General features: G+C 51.5%; 3 long non-coding RNA genes across 4 annotated transcripts; 1 reads left to right on the top strand and 2 right to left on the bottom strand.

Annotated features, from left to right (window-relative positions):
- Positions 1-4,198: 4,198 nt before the first annotated feature.
- LOC135307069 (uncharacterized) lies at positions 4,199-5,098 on the bottom strand. Its single transcript, XR_010367805.1, has 2 exons — positions 5,017-5,098; positions 4,199-4,491 (listed from the first exon to the last, which is right to left on the bottom strand). It is a non-coding gene; the product is annotated as an uncharacterized LOC135307069 (long non-coding RNA).
- Positions 5,099-7,708: 2,610 nt separating this feature from the next.
- On the bottom strand, positions 7,709-8,193 carry LOC135307403 (uncharacterized). The gene is made up of 3 exons (XR_010368123.1): positions 8,067-8,193; positions 7,908-7,979; positions 7,709-7,821 (listed from the first exon to the last, which is right to left on the bottom strand). It is a non-coding gene; the product is annotated as an uncharacterized LOC135307403 (long non-coding RNA).
- A 6,459-nt stretch (positions 8,194-14,652) lies between these two features.
- On the top strand, positions 14,653-15,725 carry LOC135307127 (uncharacterized). Of its 2 annotated transcripts, XR_010367855.1 has the most exons (4): positions 14,653-14,727; positions 14,929-15,000; positions 15,088-15,189; positions 15,631-15,725. It is a non-coding gene; the product is annotated as an uncharacterized LOC135307127 (long non-coding RNA). The 2 variants fall into 2 exon arrangements; XR_010367854.1 differs by lacking the exon at positions 14,653-14,727 and having other exon boundaries at positions 14,880-15,000.
- The last annotated feature ends 1,841 nt before the right edge of the window (positions 15,726-17,566 follow it).

The following is a 17,566-nucleotide window of genomic DNA, read 5'->3' on the forward strand; positions in this document are numbered from 1 at the left end:
TGTCCCTGGAGATGCTAAGAATTCTTACAGAATTCACAGAATGACCAGGTTGGAAGAGACCCTTTCCTGTCTCTCCTGAAGAGCTTGTAGCCATCCAGTGTAGTGCTCCAGCCATGTGAGGCATCCCACCACGTTTCTGTGATGGCAATGACATCACAGCTCTGCTGCTGGACCATGGCCTCCAGCTCTTGCTGTTTGTTACCCATGCTGTGTGCACTGCGATCCATGCACCTCAGCTGGGCTGCTGATTTCATCCCTAACTCAGGCTTACCACCCTTGGGCCTGCTTCCAGACAGCCCAGCTGCATCCCGTTCCCTCTTCAAACTGAGTTTAAAGTCCTCTCAACAAGTTCTGCAAGCTCATGAGCTAAAATCCTTCTGCCCTTAACAGAGAGATGGAGCCCATCTGGTTCCAGCAGGCCAGGTGCCATAAAAGCTGCGCCATAATCAAAGAATCCAAAATTCTGCCAAGGACACCAACCCTTGAGCCTCTTGTTGATGATATGAGCTCTTCTATTGCTTTCACCATTCTTCTCAGCCACCAAAGGGACAGAGGAAAAAACTACTTGTGTCCCTGTCCTATCAACCACTTGTCCCTGTGCCCTAAAGTGACTTTCAATGGTCCTGACACTCCTCTTCTCAATCTCATCACTGCCAGCCTGGAGTTTCAACAGTGGATAATAATCAGAGGACTGAATGAGCCCAGGAAGTCCCTCAGGAATATCCTGCACCTGGGCCCCAGGGAGGCAGCAGACCTCTCTGTGGGGTGGGTCCGGTTGACATGGGGCCCTCTGTTCCCCTCAGAAGGGAATCACCCACCACGATTACCCGTCTTTCCTTTTTGATGTTAGAGGTGGCAATCCATGTTACAGATTAATCATAATTTGGAGGCTCTCTGGGCAGATAATTTTCTTCTTAATCATTTGGCTGACTCTCTAGATCCAGGGGCTCATACCTATTCTGAAGTGGCCCCTGGCTAGGGGACGGGGGTCGGGAGGAATTTTTATCATAACCTCCCCGTGCAGGGACCATTTCCACTCCCCTTCATCTACCAGGTGTCCTTCTCTTGCCTGACAGTGTGCAGCATAGTGTCGGAACCCAGAGGATGTCTCTGGATGCCCTGGATGTCTCAAAGCCCTGGCAGGGGCTCAGAGACCCTGGCAGGAAGCCAAAGACACCTGGAAATTCAACCTTAATTCATAGAGCAAATTGCCAACCTTATATAAAGAATGACAGGCCACAAAACTTTAAGTAGCATAGTAGTAGGAATCACAGGGTGAAGGGAAAAACTTTGGAGCACTGTACAGGGGGGTTTTGTATGTTGTACAGGGGGGTTTGAAATTCTGTACGTGGGGGTCAGGAGTTCTAAGATAGAGGAATTTGGGCGTGCCCTGTCCTTCTTCTTTCTTCTCCTTGGCATCCATGTTCAGGATGATGTTGGCATGTGTGGATTGGTTCATAGAGAAGGTGCACTTGCCAACAAGGGCAGAAATTATTGGAAATTAAAGGTAAATATCTAATACGTAGTTTTCACTATAAAATAGACAACCGCCCCATGGACGGGAGAGAGTGCCCTTGGCTGTCTTGCTAATCAGACCTCGGCTGGACAGAGAGAAAAACTTTGTAGATAAGGAACAATAAACGCAACTCAAGACCGAAAAGCAAGATTCCAGACTCCTTCTTCGAGAGCGCGGCCTGCCCAAAACCACCTTTTCCCATGCTGGGGCAGAGACAACTGACAGCCGACCCCGGCAGCATAGGAGTCCTGTGACTCTTGCTGCGCCTCCCGTAAGGATGGAAGGGCTGAACTCCACCAGTCTATTTCCCTTTTACTTTCCCTGATATTCCTCAGTCTTTAAACTTCCTCCCTAAGCTCGGCCACCAGTGAATGGAGATGATTCACCTGTTCACACCGCAGGCAGCTTTTCTCCACACTGCCCCCTGAAACCACTGCTAAGCTCAAACACTCTGCACAGGAATGGGTCAGGAGAGACACATCCTTTTTGGAGGGTTCCATCTAGTTACATGCACTTGTACTAACTACAGTTTTCGATTGTGTAAAAACCACTACTACCAGAAACCCCAAAACCACCCAAACAACAGAAACACTGCAAACAACACACAGTAAACCTTCCTAGCAAGAAAACCTGCAACCCTGCCTGCTTGCCCTGCCTGTGCACACTGCCTCGTGAATTGTCCCTCAGAAACATGCCACGGCCCTGTTTGCCCACTCCTGTTTGCCACAAATCCTAGAGGCCTCTTTTAATCCGCCCGCTAACCAAGGAGGGAGGAAGCTGCACCCCATCCCTGTGTAACTCACAGGCTCTTGATGGCTTCCCTCTTTTCCTGGGCATGCCACTGGAGGAGGTCCAGGCCCAGATGGTCCCAGGGAAGGAAATGTCCCTCAGCCCAGGGACGCTCAGCATGGGCTGCCCCATCCTCCCCAGGGACCCGCCACTGGTAACAGCATCCCCTGCCTGGCTCCTGCCTGCCCACACCGTGGCCATCCCCAGCTGCCCCTGGACACGGAGCTCAGCCAGTGCTGATCCTGGCTGGGCTTTGCTGCTGCTACCACCCGCACACTGGGGTGACAGCTCCATCTCTGTATTGCAAGAGAAGAGCTGGGCCAAGCCCTGCCCACCTTCAGTAGGGGCCAGAGAGCAGGGCCAGTGCCTTCAAGGGGAGAGGACCTTGTCTGGCTGGAGGCAGCATCTGCACAGCAACAAGCTGTTAAAGCAGCTGGCACAGGGACATCAGGCATGGGCATGGAGATGTGCGACGCAATTAGAGGTCCAGTTCTCCCTTAGGTGTTTGTCAGGACATATGAAGGGAGAAAGATACAACTGTGAAAGAGGCCATGGCAAGTGAAACAGTGAACAGAGTCTTGGCTATTCCTATGATGCACTGCTTGTGCCCATCCTGCAAGCAGAAAATCATTGGGATTCATCAAAGTGGAATCAGGGCATGTGTTCCTGTCTTGCTTTGAACCGCTACAAGATCCGTGGGGAGTGTGAGCCCGTGATGTGCTGCACTGCTGAGCTGGCAGCACGCTGGATACGGGCAGGACGTCCTCTGTTTCCCCCAGAGCTGGGGCCTGCAGGCACCTTGCCGGCCCTTGGCACAGGTTGTGCCAGCCAACAAAGCCCAGCAGGCCGGGAGGAGAGCCCGGGGGCAGCGCAGCTGCTTGGGCAGTGGCTGCTGCCAGGGACACGGGCCAAAGCCATCCCTGAGCAGCCACTGCCAGCCCTGGCCCTCCCTGCCCCGTGACAGCTCCCCCAGCCCCAGGGGACAGGCTCAGGCCCACTAAGGACTCACTGGAGCCTTGCTCTCCCCCTCTGTCCTTTCCCCACCATGGGTACCCCATGCAGTCACTGCCAGGTTTCGGGATGTGTCTCCCATGGAGGGACCCCAGCAGGACTGCTCAGAACCCAAGTGCCCTGAGCCTGTTTGGGATAATTCCCCTGAGCTGTGCTGGTCTTGTCTGGGCTGTGTAAGACTAAAGATTAAGAATTAAAGGCAATTTTACGTTTATTGCCAAAGTGTCAGAATATTCTAGGTTTCCCTGACTGTAAAACTACTTTGTCAAATACAGAACTGTTGGAGGAAAGGGGAACAAATATCTGGTTTCTGTATTCTATGAAAAACATTTCTCAATTCTACAAAGGAAAAACATATCTAAATGTTTTAAAATGAAAGACAAAGATAACATGAGAGTGCTGTTGGTCGAATGAGCCCCATGCCCAGCTGCTGCCTGCCCATGCCTGGCTGTGCCCAGACGAGCAGCTCCGCCAGTGCTGGTGGTAGCACACAGACACCTGAGCTGAAGCTGGACTCAAGCCTGTGATAGATGAGCAATGTGACAGTTGACTCTCACAATAAAGGAGAAATATCATGCATATATGTTAAGAGAAGTTTTATACATTTATAGATATGTTTTACCCTCTGTTGTGTTGTTATCTTGGGATTACCTGAGTTTGGCATATTTAAGAGGGTCACCTTTCTACGACAACAGCACCTGACCTCCAAGCGAGATGTAAGGAAGTAAACTCCAGCACTGGACATCAAAGAAGGAGTCGATAGACAGAACTTTAAGAAGGGCAAAAGAGTTAAAAGGTGCAACCTCCATTGTGTGGATGAGCACGTGGTGGGAAAAATCCTCTACTCCCGGCCACGTAACATTGTCCATATTCAGTGTCCTGTTATATTTCAAATAAGGCTTTTAATAAACATTTAAATTTTTACAAGTAAATACAACTTTTTGAATAATCCATTCCCTGGCTAGAGGGCTGCACCGCCTGTCCTGGATGGGCAGCTAGGCCAGTCCCTTCAGGGAGAGTCGGTTCTGTTCTAGGTACTGGTTGTAGCATACTTCCAGCTACAATCTGGTAATACACCTCTGGAAGGGACAATGGACACTGGCACTGAGATGCACGATGACAGGCCCACTTCTCCCTGATGGAGGTATTTGGCTGGTCTTGTGAAGTTCCAGAGGCTGTGGAGAGAGAAGATGGCTGAGGCCCCAGCTGCCAGTGGCACACAGGGAGCCTCCTGCACAGCAGGGCCCAGAGCTGGCAAGGCTCCCCAGCACGGCTGGAGCTGCTGGCACAGCTGGGCCCAGCTGGACAGCTGCCCCTCAAGGCCCCGGCCAGCAGGGCACGGCTCTGGGCAGGGTCCCTGGCCAGGAGCAGGCCCCAGAGCGCCTCTGCCTTTCAAGGGCAATCTCGGCCCTGCTCTTTCTCCTCCCCACCTCCCTCTGCCTCTGCCCCGTGCCCCTGGGGCTGCTCTTGGCCAGGCAGCCTCAGTGGGAGCCAGCTCTGGCTGCAGCCCCAGCGGGGCCCCCAGGACAAGGCCCAGCAATTGAGAGGCCAATGGAAGCACTGGGCAGCAGCAGAACCCTCAGCAGAGTTGTTTGGAGAACCATGGACTGGCCACAACTCCACTACAGCCTCAATGGGAATGCTTCCTGTCTACATCAGACTTTCAAAAGAAGCTCTTTCAGGGAAAGATGACCACTCACCATTTCTTCTTCCAGTTACACCAGATTTTGACACAGCACAACATGAGAATAAGGTCCAAAAAAAGCAGGCCTGCCATTACCCATGCCCAGCAGCCTGTTCCCATATAGAAGACCCTTCCGAGGCCTTTCTGGGCATCAGGAACACGTGTTGTGGGGTCAGCTGCATCTGTGGGAGCAATGGGAAGCGTGAGCCCGTGCTGTGCTGCACTGCTGAGCTGGCAGCACGGTGGATACGGGCAGGACGTCCTCTGTTTCCCCCAGAGCTGGGGCCTGCAGGCACCTTGCCGGCCCTTGGCACAGGCTGTGCCAGCCAACAAAGCCCAGCAGGCCGGGAGGAGAGCCCGGGGGCAGCGCAGCTGCTTGGGCAGTGGCTGCTGCCAGGGACACAGGCCAAAGCCATCCCTGAGCAGCCACTGCCAGCCCTGGCCCTCCCTGCCCCGTGACAGCTCCCCCAGCCCCAGGGGACAGGCTCAGGCCCTGTCAGGACCCAGCGCAGCCCCTGCCCAGTCGGGAGCCAGGGCTGGCTCTGGCCCTGGGCTGGTGGCAGGGCTCCCGCTCGGGGCTGCTCCTGTGCCTTGGGCCTCTGGGCACTCAGGGCCAGCTCCGCAGCGGCTGCAGCACCAGGGACGTTGCTGCACCAGTCCCATTTCCTCGGGGCTCTGAACCAGCTCCAGAGGCCTGGAAGCCGAGGCGCCTCCAGCTTTGGCTGCTGCCAGGCCGGGCAAGGGCAGGCCCTGGGGGAAGAGCTGCTGCCACACAGCCCCGGCCAGGGCTGAGCCCGGCTCAGCAATTACCTGCTGTGCCTGTGCCCGTGTCTGGCATCGCCTTCCTCCCTGCTGCAGGGGCTGCCAATGAGCCACTGCTTCCTTGGGGAAACACCTCCTTCAGCCCTGCCTTTTGGTCCATCACTTGAGAAACAAAAAAGGACAGTTGGATCAGATGGAACAATTCCCCATTCCTTTGCTGGCATCTTCAGGGCAGCATGCTTATCAAAAATTGGGAAAAGATTTACAAAGTATCTGGGCTTTTGTGGCAGTGCCAGGGCCCTCCCTTCCCCAGACAGCTGCCAGGGCTGAGCAGAAATCATGAGGGGATCGCGCAGGGGAAGAGGACACACGTGCATGGTTCTGTGCTGGCACCTGCAGCGGTGCCTCTGTGGCCAAGCTTTGGGCTCTTGAGCTGGCAACTCTTCCAGGGGAAAGGTCTTGACCTACCCTCAGCATCTCCCAGAGGTCCAATCCTGAACATGGGTTGGGAAGCCAGATCACTTTCACCAACCGGGTTAGCTGCAAAGAACGGCAGGTCAGAAGAGCTGCTGTGACACTGTTGAAGGTTCTCCCTCAGGCCCGAGTGCAAGTGAGGGCACTTGGGTGACTGGTGCCCTCCAAGGCACTCCCTCAGCTCTGCCTCCCACTCAGGAGCAGGGGGACCTCGTGCCTGCAATGGCCCCACACTGGGATGGAAGGAGCCCCTTGCAGGGCTTTCGGGGCAGAAAGGACTCCCTGGAGCTGCCAGCAGCTCTAAACCCAGACCCGGGCAGGGCCAGGGCTTGGCAGTGGCAGCAGGAGCAGCTCGGGCTCCCCGGGGCTGGCAAAGGAGCTGCCAAAGGCTCAGCCCCGGGGCACAGCCCTGGGCCCGGCCCCTTCCCTCTCTGGCCTTCTCCCTGGCTGCACAGAGCACATGGAAGGACACACTGGCATTGCACACGGGAGGAAGATGGACAGCTAAATGCTCCTTCCTCCCACTGACAGCCATCCTGTGGGATCACTGTTGGGTACAAGAGTAGAAATTTGGAGGCCAGGATTTCCACAATTCATCAAACTTCAGACGATCTCAAGGGAAATGACAGAGGAATATTACTCTGGACAATGATTACACTTGGACAATGATTGCTCTGTTAGCAAAGAGTTGCTGAAAACCTACCATCACCAAGCTCCAACATCCTTAAACTGTGCTTTAACAGTGTTTCTCAGTGATGCAAGTCACGTTCCCAGTCTAGAAAGGAGCACAGATGGGTACTGTTCCATGCTGTGCTGGGATCCCCTTGTATAGGGAACCGAGCACTGCAAGGGGGTCAGGTAATGCTGTGTGCCTGCACTCCCAAAAAGCAGAGAGGGCAGCTCAAGCCTCAGCAGGGCTCAGGCCCAGAGGCACAGCAATTACCTCCTGGGCCTGTGCCTGGCAGCGCCTCCCTTCCTGGGGCAGAGGCTGCCATGGAGCCAGTGCTTCCTCCGGGAAACTCAGCCTTCAGCACAGGCTCTCCTTCCATGTCTGCAGAAAGGAAAAAGGACAGCTGAATCAGGTGGGGTTGTTTCCCAATGGGAATGTGGCATCCTCAGGAGGCAATGCTTGTCTAAGTAATGGATAAGATTAAGGAGAAAGACCAGGGCCCTGTCTCTTCCAAAGAGCTGCCCCTCCAGATGCGCTCACAGACTGGGAAAGTGCAGGGGATCTCAGGTGGGCCATGGTGTAGTTTGGGCTCCCTGGCAGCTGATGCCAAATGCCTTCCTGCAGAGGCTGGGCAGAAGCTGCAGCCAGGCCAGACTGGGAAACAGCCCTGCAGGGCGTGAAAGCAGCAGCAGCAGCAGTGGGGCAGCGAGGCTGCCATGGATCCCTTCCCGCTGTGCCGGGCACGGCGTGTCCAGATGTGCAGCCAAAGCCCCCGGCTGCTGAGTCCCAGGGGAAGCATGAGGGAAATGCACCCACCACGTTGTCTCTCCAGGTCACTCCAGATCCTGTCCATCTGTTTGGATGCCTCCAGGGACTTGCTGTCTCCTCTAGGTTTGTTCCTCCCTCTCGGAGGACCTTAAGAAAAGCATTTGCATTTCAGGTGAATGGATCCCACAGAACCAGGGCTCAGCCTGTGGGGTCAGCAAGCACACACTACTCACCCCTGCGATGGGAGCGGGGCTTATGTGCAGCAACCAGGAAAGGAGCCTGAAAAGTCATTCCTGCAGACACACCTGTAATTCAACAGCCACAGAAGCTCCTGTCACCTGCTTCCTGCCAGGTTCTCAATGATTATTCTTTTAGCAACATTGACAACATACCTGCTGGAGGGTTAAGAGACTGGAAATCTTCATGGAGCCAAGCTGCTGAAGAAGCCTTCCTAGTATGCTCATCTAGAGGCGAGCACAGATCAGATCAGACCCATTTCCATGGTGTGCTGAGATTCCCCTCTCCCTTAGAGAACTGGGCACTGGAAGGGGGTCAGGTAATGCCTTGGCTGCCAGATGTCAGTGGACAAGGCCAAAGCTGCACAGGGGCCTGGGGAGCTCTGGGCTATCTCTGGTCACTCTCCACCCTCTTTGCAGGCCCTTTGCAACATCCCTGGAGTGGTGGCTGGTGGAGCCCAGGGACCATGGGGGCTCTCTCCCTCCCACACAGGAAACCCTCCCCAAAGCCCTGGGCAAAACCATCCTCAGCACTTCCCAGGGAGCAGGGAGCGCTGTCCCGGGAAAGGGCAGCCAGGCTGCCGGCTCACCTGCTCGCCACACTTGGAGTGGAGCAGCCTGGGCAGCCCTGGTAGACAGGGCCACGGCCAGGAGGAGCAGGAGGAAGAGGCGCAGAGCAAGGGCCATGCTGCCTTGCCCTCTGCCAGTCCCGCAACTCTTGCTGCCACCGCTGTCCCGACACCGCTGTCCCAATGTCAGCACCGCTGCTGCCACCGCTGCTGCTGCCGCAACAGTTGTGCTCAGGGACTGACTGCTGGCTCCCTGTGCTGCTGTGCAACCGCGGGGCTCTGGCACCTCTGTGATCTCAGAGCCTTCTGTGACCTCATGGCCAGGGTGGAGTTGTTTTTGGAGCTGGATCTGCCTTCTTCGGAAGGGAACTCATCCTGTCCAGCTGCTCTGCCCAAGGGCTGTGACACAGTCCCAGCTCAGCTGATCTCACAGGTTGGGACATGAAGGGATGGAGAGCAGCCCTGCCGAGAAGGACTTGGTGTTGCAGCCAGATGAGAGGCTGGACATGAGGCAGCCATGTGCATCCAAAGGACAGTGCCCAGCAGGTTGAAGGAGGTGATTCCCCACCTCTGCTCAGGTGAGACCCTACTGGGAGTACTCTGGAAGAGGTTTTATAGTGATTTCTGTGAGCCATCGAGAAGTTTGATAACAAGATCCATGTTTACCCCTGAAAGAATTTCCTACCAATGTTTTTGACATGAAAACCAAGAAAGAAAGAATAAATAAGAGAAACCTGCAAATCCCTCTTCCATTGAGCATTTTGCTTGTCTCTCGTGACCAATGAATAAAGTGTAAACATAAGAGCTTTGTAAGAATGCATAAAAAGCATGCAGGCTAGAATAAAAACAGGGTTTGAAGCCTTCTGGAAATGGACTGTGTTGCTTTGTAGTGTCTCCGTCTCTACCACGACAGAGTACTGCATCCTGCTCTGGGTCCCCAAGAAAGGAAGGACATGGACCTGTTGGATCTAGTCCAGAGGAGGGACAAAATGCTCTGAGGGCTGGAGCCCTTCTGCTTTGGAGACAGGCTGGGAGAGCTGGCAGTGTTCAGCCTGGAAGAGAGAAGACTCCAGGGACACCTGATTGCTGCCTTTCAGGGCCTTATGGGGGCTTGTAAACAGATGGGACAGAATTTTTAGTAGAGTCTTCTGTGACCAAACCGAGGGGGAATGGTTTTAATCTAAAAGATGGTCAATTCAGACTAGATGAAAGAAACACATTTTTTACACTGTTTGTTATGAAAACCTGGCACAGGTTGCCCAGAGAGGTGGACATCCATCCCTGCAGACATTCAAACTCCTGCTCAGAGCAACCTGACCTAGTTCAAGGTGTCCCTGCACACTGCAGGCCATTGGGACTAGATGGCCTTTAAATGTCCCTTCCAACCCAAGCCATTCTGTGCTCCTGTGCACCATCAAAGCAGTGCTGCATTAGTGCTGGGCTGATTATGCTGGCATCTGTATTTTGGTAGTTGTGCCATTTAGCAATTGGCCACGAGAGGATTGATGGGCTGGACAGTGAAGTCTGCAAATAACACACAGTGTGCTCTAGGAGAAACAGGAGAGGAACACGGCTTCCAGTTCAGATAAATGCCAGCATTTTGCTGCCCATTCCTGGTTAGAGAAATAAAGGAATGTCCTGAAGATCCCTTCATGTGGGTGCATTATTGGCCGTATCAGTACTTGTGTTCTGTAAAACAGGTTAAGTTGTTACAGCTTCTTGCCCCATTTATCCCTGGATAAAACCCAAATACTGCATTGCTCCTTGTCTACTTTCTTCCAAGTCAGGGCAAATTTTGTTCATTACTGAGTGTGACATAGTCATCTCTTCACAAGCAAATTCCTCTTGCCACTCTCACAATGGCAAGACTGCTTTGTTGATTTGCTCTAATCGGACTGTAATTAAGGCCTATCTCTCACTAGAATTAAAGCTGATGCATTGGGAGGCAAAGTGTTGAGTCATTTCTCCTGGAGTCTGACACTGTAGAGAGTTGTTCTGTAAGTAAATGACATCTGAAGACAGGTGTAGTCTACCATACTTCTGGCATACTAGAAGTGAGAAAAAACCCTTTGAATCAGGATTTTATCCTTTCTTCCTCCACCTCCTCCTCCCAGGAATTTTAATCTCTGAGGTCTAAGCTCTTCAGCTGCCTCACAAACATTCTTTTAATTCAGACAGTCATCCATGCGGTGAGCCACAAATCAGGACCGTGGTGTGAACCTTGAAGCAATGTAGGTTTATAGCACTGAAAATAATAATCCAATACCCAGGTTAAGCCAAGACTATTGGTTATTTCCCAAATAACTCCACGTATCCTCAGTGATGTTTCAAAAATGATCATTGTAAAAGCTAGGAGCGGGGAGAGAGAATGTTATCAAAATTAGAAATAGAGCTTTCTGAGATCTTTATATTCCTATAAAAAGAGAGTCCAAGCTATTCATCTATGGAACATTAAGTAAGAAGTGAACAAAAGACTGTCAAAATAATTGCTTGGGGAACAAAAATAACCATAAATAAAAACAAGTTTAAATGTAGATAATAAGTAAACCATCATGCTGAGAAAAAAAAAAAAAACCTGCCAAAACTAAAACCAATAAGGCTGTTTCATCTGTCTCAATTAAAAAAAAAAAAAAGAAAATAAAACCTGAAAATAATCAGAGATTCTCAAGGGCATTACTATATATAGAAACTTCCTGGTATTGGGAAAAACATGAAGGAAAGTGTAGCATGCAATTCACAGATGGAACCTAGAATTTGTTAGGGAGGGCCAGGGGTGGCAGTGGCTGCTCAGGGATGGCTTTGGCCCGTGTCCCTGGCAGCAGCCACTGCCCAAGCAGCTGCGCTGCCCCCGGGCTCTCCTCCCGGCCTGCTGGGCTTTGTTGGCTGGCACAGCCTGTGCCAAGGGCCGGCAAGGTGCCTGCAGGCCCCAGCTCTGGGGGAAACAGAGAACGTCCTGCCCGTATCCACCATGCTGCCAGCTCAGCAGTGCAGCACAGCACGGGCTCACGCTCCCCATCGCTCCCACAGATGCAGCCAGCACCACAACACGTGTTTCCCATTCCCAGAAGAGCCTCAGAATGGGTTGCTGTTGGGGAACCCTCTGTTTGCATGTGATAAAGGCAAGTTTGGCTATCTGTTTCTGCCAGGAAATTATTTGGAAGTGCTCAACTGAACCTCAACTCAGAGCTTCGGCATTGCAGTTCATGTCTTTGATTGTAATTCGGTCCTAGCAGTCAGTTTTATACCCCTCCCCTTATTTTCTATTGTTATAGCATATTTTATTACCAAGGGCTTGCTCCTTTACCCCATGTGTTGGTTTTGCCCCACTTGTCCATCTCCCCAAAGACCTGCCCTTTTGTTCACTGTTCCTCCTCCCATTGCATGTCAGTCCCTCTCCAAGCCTGCCCCTTTCTCTAGAAATTTTCCTATCAATTTTGTATCCTTCAGAACCCCATTGGTTTGTTTAAGTTCTTCCCCTCCCCTGTAATCCCCAATTGGTTTAAACCTTGTATTCCCCGCCTGGTGTTCCACCCTCAGTTTCTCCCAATTGGCTAAAGATTGGATCCTCCCCTGGGAGTCTCCCAAGTTTGTAAGTTGGTGTATGCCTTTAGTGCAGTGTTGGTCTGGCCCTGATGGCCTGTAGAGTAATCACCTTCGGAAAACATAGAGCAGACCTCACCCTGTTCCTTGTCCCTACCCTCAGGGCAGTCCTACCCCCAAGGCAGTCCACCTGTGCTGTAGAGCAGCTGTGCCCTGCAGCCACAGCCCAGATTCGACAGTTTTCTGGGGGCGGCCCAGTGCCACTGTGGGTGTGGGCAGCTAGTGGGGCTGAAGAAATGGGGCAGCACAGCACTTCCCAAATCAGCTCTTCTGTTGCAGTAGAGAGATGCAGCTGTGACCACATTGTCCTGGTGGTAGCACCAGCAAAGCCCACCCGGCAGCAGCACTGGCTGAGCTCCATGCCCAGGAGCAGCCGTGGATGGCCACAGTGTGGGCAGGCAGGAGCCAGGCAGGGGCTGCTGTGCCCAGCGGCGGGGCCCCGAGGGGATGGGGAAGCCCATGCTGAGCGTCCCTGGGCTGAGGGCACATTTCCTTCTGGGGGATCATCTGGGCCTGGACCTGAAGAGGCACAAAGGGATATTTTGGGGTCCCTGATGAGGGTCCCAGGAGTCCTGCATGTTTTAAATGAATTAGCTTTTTTTGATTAATAAGGAGAATTTATTTCATAATTAAAATACAGTCTTAGAATGTCTAGAAGCAAATATCAGATTGGCCCTCTACCAGGCTGACAGCGTCAGGTGAGACAGGTGGGGCATTTCTCTCCCCTGTGCACCACGAAGGGACAGCTTTCACAACGTGTTTTTGTCCATTTCCAAGCTCCAAGGGTTGTTGGGGGCAGGCGTTTTTCTGCTTTCTTATGGTTGATCTTATCCTTTCTGCATTTTCATGTAGTTTTTCCTTCTTGCTGCAGCTCTTGCTGAGAGTTTCCCCAAAACTGGTAAAAAATTCACTTTGTTAGAGGAAAATCTCCTGCAATATGCATTCTAGGAGGCACACATTTATCTTATAGATGATGCATGTCGAATGCACATTGCTGAGATTTGGTCAGAGAAATAATCTTCTGGAATCAGCATTTCCGGGGATGAATATTCAGGCTAGGATTTTGGTGCATATTGATTGCCCGGAACAGTCTTTTGGTATGCTAGGATTTTCATTAGGCGAGATTACTGTAGTCTCAGCATGAATTTGTACATACAATCTATCAGAATCCCTCCCTTTCTCTATTAATTTATTAAATTTGTACTTTTAGGATACACTTTGACAAAGCTTACTTATTTTTGAATTTTATATTTAGTATTTATAAAACTTAACAAGTACACTTTTATACTACTAGTCAGGGTCTAAAATTAACAGCTCTTCTCATAAGGTAGATTATTCTAAATCTTTAATTTCTTTTCTTTGGATTGTCAATCATATTTTTTTTATATCAATGCATGTGCTTATTGTACTTTAGATATATTTTGACTCCATAGTCATTTAAGGCTGGTAATACTTCTAAAATAAGTTTTTCATGTTTTCTTATGTTGCCTGCTAAAATACGTCTTTAGAACTGTCTCATGTACTTGTTTTCTTAACTCTTGAGCAATTTGCTTTATTCGAACTCTCAGGATTTATTTCTTCTCTAGCTCTTACAGAAGAAAAGGTTTTAATATATTGCTTACAAATTTTGCCATTTTCTTCTTTTTGCTCTATTTCACATTTTCTTTATTCCAGTGTCTTTCACTACTCATAGTGCACATTCTGATTTTGTTAAACTTATAGCGTACTGCACTAACTTGGGAGTGTGCATATGGCTCATTCTTTTTGGGCTTGGATGACTGATACAGTGACAATAATCCTCTGCAGTTTTAACACTCTACCTCTCTCAAAGACCCTTTGGGTTGCAGCCAAAGGGCCAAGATGTGTATCTTCGTGGTAGCAGAGCTTACACCTTGGGATCTAGTCACTGATGTCATTCGTCTCATTCTCAGTATTTACTTCATAAGATTTATAAGAGCCTTTTAAATTGTTTTTCAGGATTTAGGCTAGCATCTGCTTATTTCTAATTGTTATAGTTTTATTTCTTTGACATTTTAGCTCTAAAGTTGTAATTATTCTGTACACTTCTCTTTCTTTCAGCTATACTTGGCTTTTTTCCTTTATTTTAATTTGATCCTTATTAAATATCTAACGGCTTTTCTTATATCCTATCTGATGTAATGTTACTTTTAGTGTTTCTTGGAACTTAAATCTGGTTTGTATCTTATATACTTACTTTTTTTCCGATTTTTCACGAATCATATTATTGTTCTAATATATTCTTTACAGTGTTTCATTAGCTTTTACTTCTATTTCTTTTGTCTGTTATAACAAAAGCACTAAAATATTTTATTTTTTGAAATAAAGTTGCATATCACACCTTAAATATTCAGTTCACTTAAAACAACCTCATGAATAATATAGTTTAAAATAAAATATTTTACTTCTCATAACAATGGGTTTTACAGCTTACAAGCTTAGGTATTAACATGCATCAGTCTATTTTACTTCAAGGAGTAGTGGTGACTTTTTAGTGAGGTTTGGCTGGTGTTTCTGTTGGTGGATTTACAGGTCTTCTGTCCTGCCTTTCTTTGCAGCTGAACCTGCTGGTGAAGGTGGTGCAGCTTCCCAAACCACGTCCAGGACTGAGGCACTGGGAGATGCCGAGGGTAGGTCAAGGCCTTTCCCCTGGGAGAGCTGCCAGCTCAGAGCCCAAAGCTGGGCCAGGGGGGCATCGCTGCAGGTGCCAGCACAGAACCATGCACGTGTGTGCCCTCGCCCTGTGTGATTCCCTCACCGCTCCTGCGGCTCAGTGGTGCCCGTGCAGATCAGCAGAGATGGCAGAAGCTTCTGTGGCTGTTGAGTTACAGGTGTGTCTGCAGGGAGGACTTGTCCAGCTCCTTTGCTGATTCCTACACAGAAGCCTGGCAACCATCGAAGGGGTGAGTAGTGTGTCCCTGCTGACCCCACAGGCTGAGCCCTGCTTTTGAGGGATCTGTTCCTGGGAAATGGAATTCTGTTGCTCTAAGGTCCTCTGAGGGGGAAGGACCAAGCTACAGGACACCAGAAACTCCATGATCCATGTGAAAACATGAGGCAAATGCTGAAGGAAATGCAGCAGGCAGGAGAAGGTGGGTGCATTTCCCTCATGCTTCCCCTGGGACTCAGCATCTGTGGGCTTTGGCTGCACATCTGGACACGCCGTGCCTGGCACAGTGGGAAGGTATCCATGGCAGCCTCGCTGCCCTGCTGCTGCTTTCACGCCCTGCAGGGCTGTTTCCCAGCCTGGCCTGGCTGCAGCTTCTGCCCAGCCTCTGCAGGAAGGCATTTGGCATCAGCTGACAGGCCACCTAATTGCAGCACAGGACTGAGATCCCCTGCAATTTTCCAGTCACCGGGTAGAACAGAAAGGGCAGCAGTTTGGAGAAGGGAGGGCCCTGGCCTTCCCAAAAAGTTTATAGGGATTTCCTGATTCTTAGCCATGTCTTTGACAAGCATTCCCTCCTGAAGGCGCCACCTCCCCAGTGGGGAACAGCCCCACCTGATCCAGCTGTCCCTCTTCCTTTCTCCAGAAGTGGATGCAGAGGCTGGGCATGAGGCGGCATTTCCCAGAGGAAGCAGTGGTTCCGTGCCAGCCTCTGCTGCAGGAAGAGAGGCGATGCCAGGCACAGGCCCAGGAGGTAATTGCTGTGCCTCTGGGCCTGAGCCCTGCTGAGGCTTGAGCTGCCCTCTCTGCTGCTTGGCAGTGCGGGCACAGCCTGGACAAGTCAGGCACAGCCCAGGGGAATTATCCCGAGCAGGCTCAGGGCACTCGGGTCCTGAGCAGTCCTGCTGGGGTCCCTCCATGGGAGACATGTCCTGAAACCTGGCAGTGACTGCACGGGGTGCCCACGGTGGGGAAAGGACAGAGGGGGAGAGCAAGGCTGCAGTGTGTCCTGAGAGGGCCTGGCTGTTTGCCCTTGGGATCTAGGAGCTTTCCCAGCAGAAGGAGGACAGGAGGGACAGAGGGCGGGATGGATAGCTGTGTCACTGCCTGCTGCAGTTTTCCCCGGGGTTTTAGAGAGGATTTCCTCTGTGTCTGAGGGAGTGAACCCGGGGGCCCTGCGCTGCTCCAGCCACCCCTCCCAGGGATGTTGCTGAGGGCAGGGAAAGAGTGTGGAGAGTGACCAGGAGCCAGCCCAGAGCTCCCCAGGCCCCTGTGCACCTTTGGCCATATCTATTCACATCTGGCTCCCACAGCCTTAGCTGACCGCCGTGCAGTGCCCAGTTCCCTGTGGCAGAAGGGGATCCCAGCACACCCTGGAAAGTGTTCTCATCTGTGCTCCGTTCCAGATGAGGTTGCTGGGAAGGCTTCTCCATCAGCTTGGATGAATAAAGTTTTGAAGCCCTTGGAGCCTCCTGCAGGTATGTTGTCAGTGTGCCACCAAGGAAGAATTGTAGACAAGCGGGCAGGAACCAGGTGACAGAAGCTTCTGTGGCTGTTGTGTTACAGATGTGTCTACAGGGAGGACTTCTCCAGCTCCTACCTTGGATGTTGCACTCAAGCCCAGCTCCCATCACAGTGGTGAGTAGTGTGTCCCTGCTGGCCCCACAGGCCGAGCCTTGCTTTTGTGGGATCCATTCCTGGGAAATGGAAATATTTTTCTCTAAGGTACTCCAACAGGGAAAATCCAAGATACAACAGATAAGATATCCCTGGAACCATCCAAAGAGATGAGGCAAGAGCTGAAGGAACCCCTGCAGACAAGAGAAGGTGGGTGCATTTCCCTCATGCTTCCCCTGGGACTCAGCACACGGGGGCTATGGCTGCACATCTGGACACGCCGTGCCCGGCACAGCGGGAAGGAATCCATGGAAGCCTCACTGCCCCGCTGCTGCTTTCACGCCCTGCAGGGCTGTTTCCCAGCCTGGCCTGGCTGCAGCTTCTGCCCAGCCTCTGTAGGAAGGCATTTGGCATCAGGCGTGGGGCTTTGCTTGTGAGCCACTCAGGAGCAGGAGGTGGAGCTTCCTTGTTCCGGAGTGACCCATTATAGGTAATACTGAACAGGTGTGGGGCTTTGCTTTGTGAGCCACTCAGGAGCAGGAGGTGGAGCTTCCTTGTTCCGGAGTTACCCATTATAGGAGACCTCTGGGGAGCGCGGCGACCCAGAGTGCGGCGAACAGGAGCAGGTAAACAGGGTCACAGCAGTTTGCGCAGCAGTTCGCGCAGGCAGGGCAAGCAGGTGGGGCTGCAGGTTCCAGCTAGCTTGGTGAAGTATTGTTTTACTGGTTGATTGATTTTGGGCTTTCTCCTAGGCAATGGTTTTAACCCAGTCAAAATCTGTGGTTGGTACAAGTGTACATGACCAAGTAGAGCCCTCCAAAAAGGATGCGTCCGTACAGACCCATTCCTGCCCGGAGTGTTTGAGCTTATCAGTGGCTTCAGGGGATGTTATGGAGAAGGCCTGCCTGAGGTGTGAAGAAGTGAATGACCTCCTTTCGCTAGTGGCTGAGCTTAGGGAAGAAGTC

Source organism: Passer domesticus, chromosome 9, assembly GCF_036417665.1.
Source record: "Passer domesticus isolate bPasDom1 chromosome 9, bPasDom1.hap1, whole genome shotgun sequence".
NCBI lineage: Eukaryota > Metazoa > Chordata > Aves > Passeriformes > Passeridae > Passer > Passer domesticus.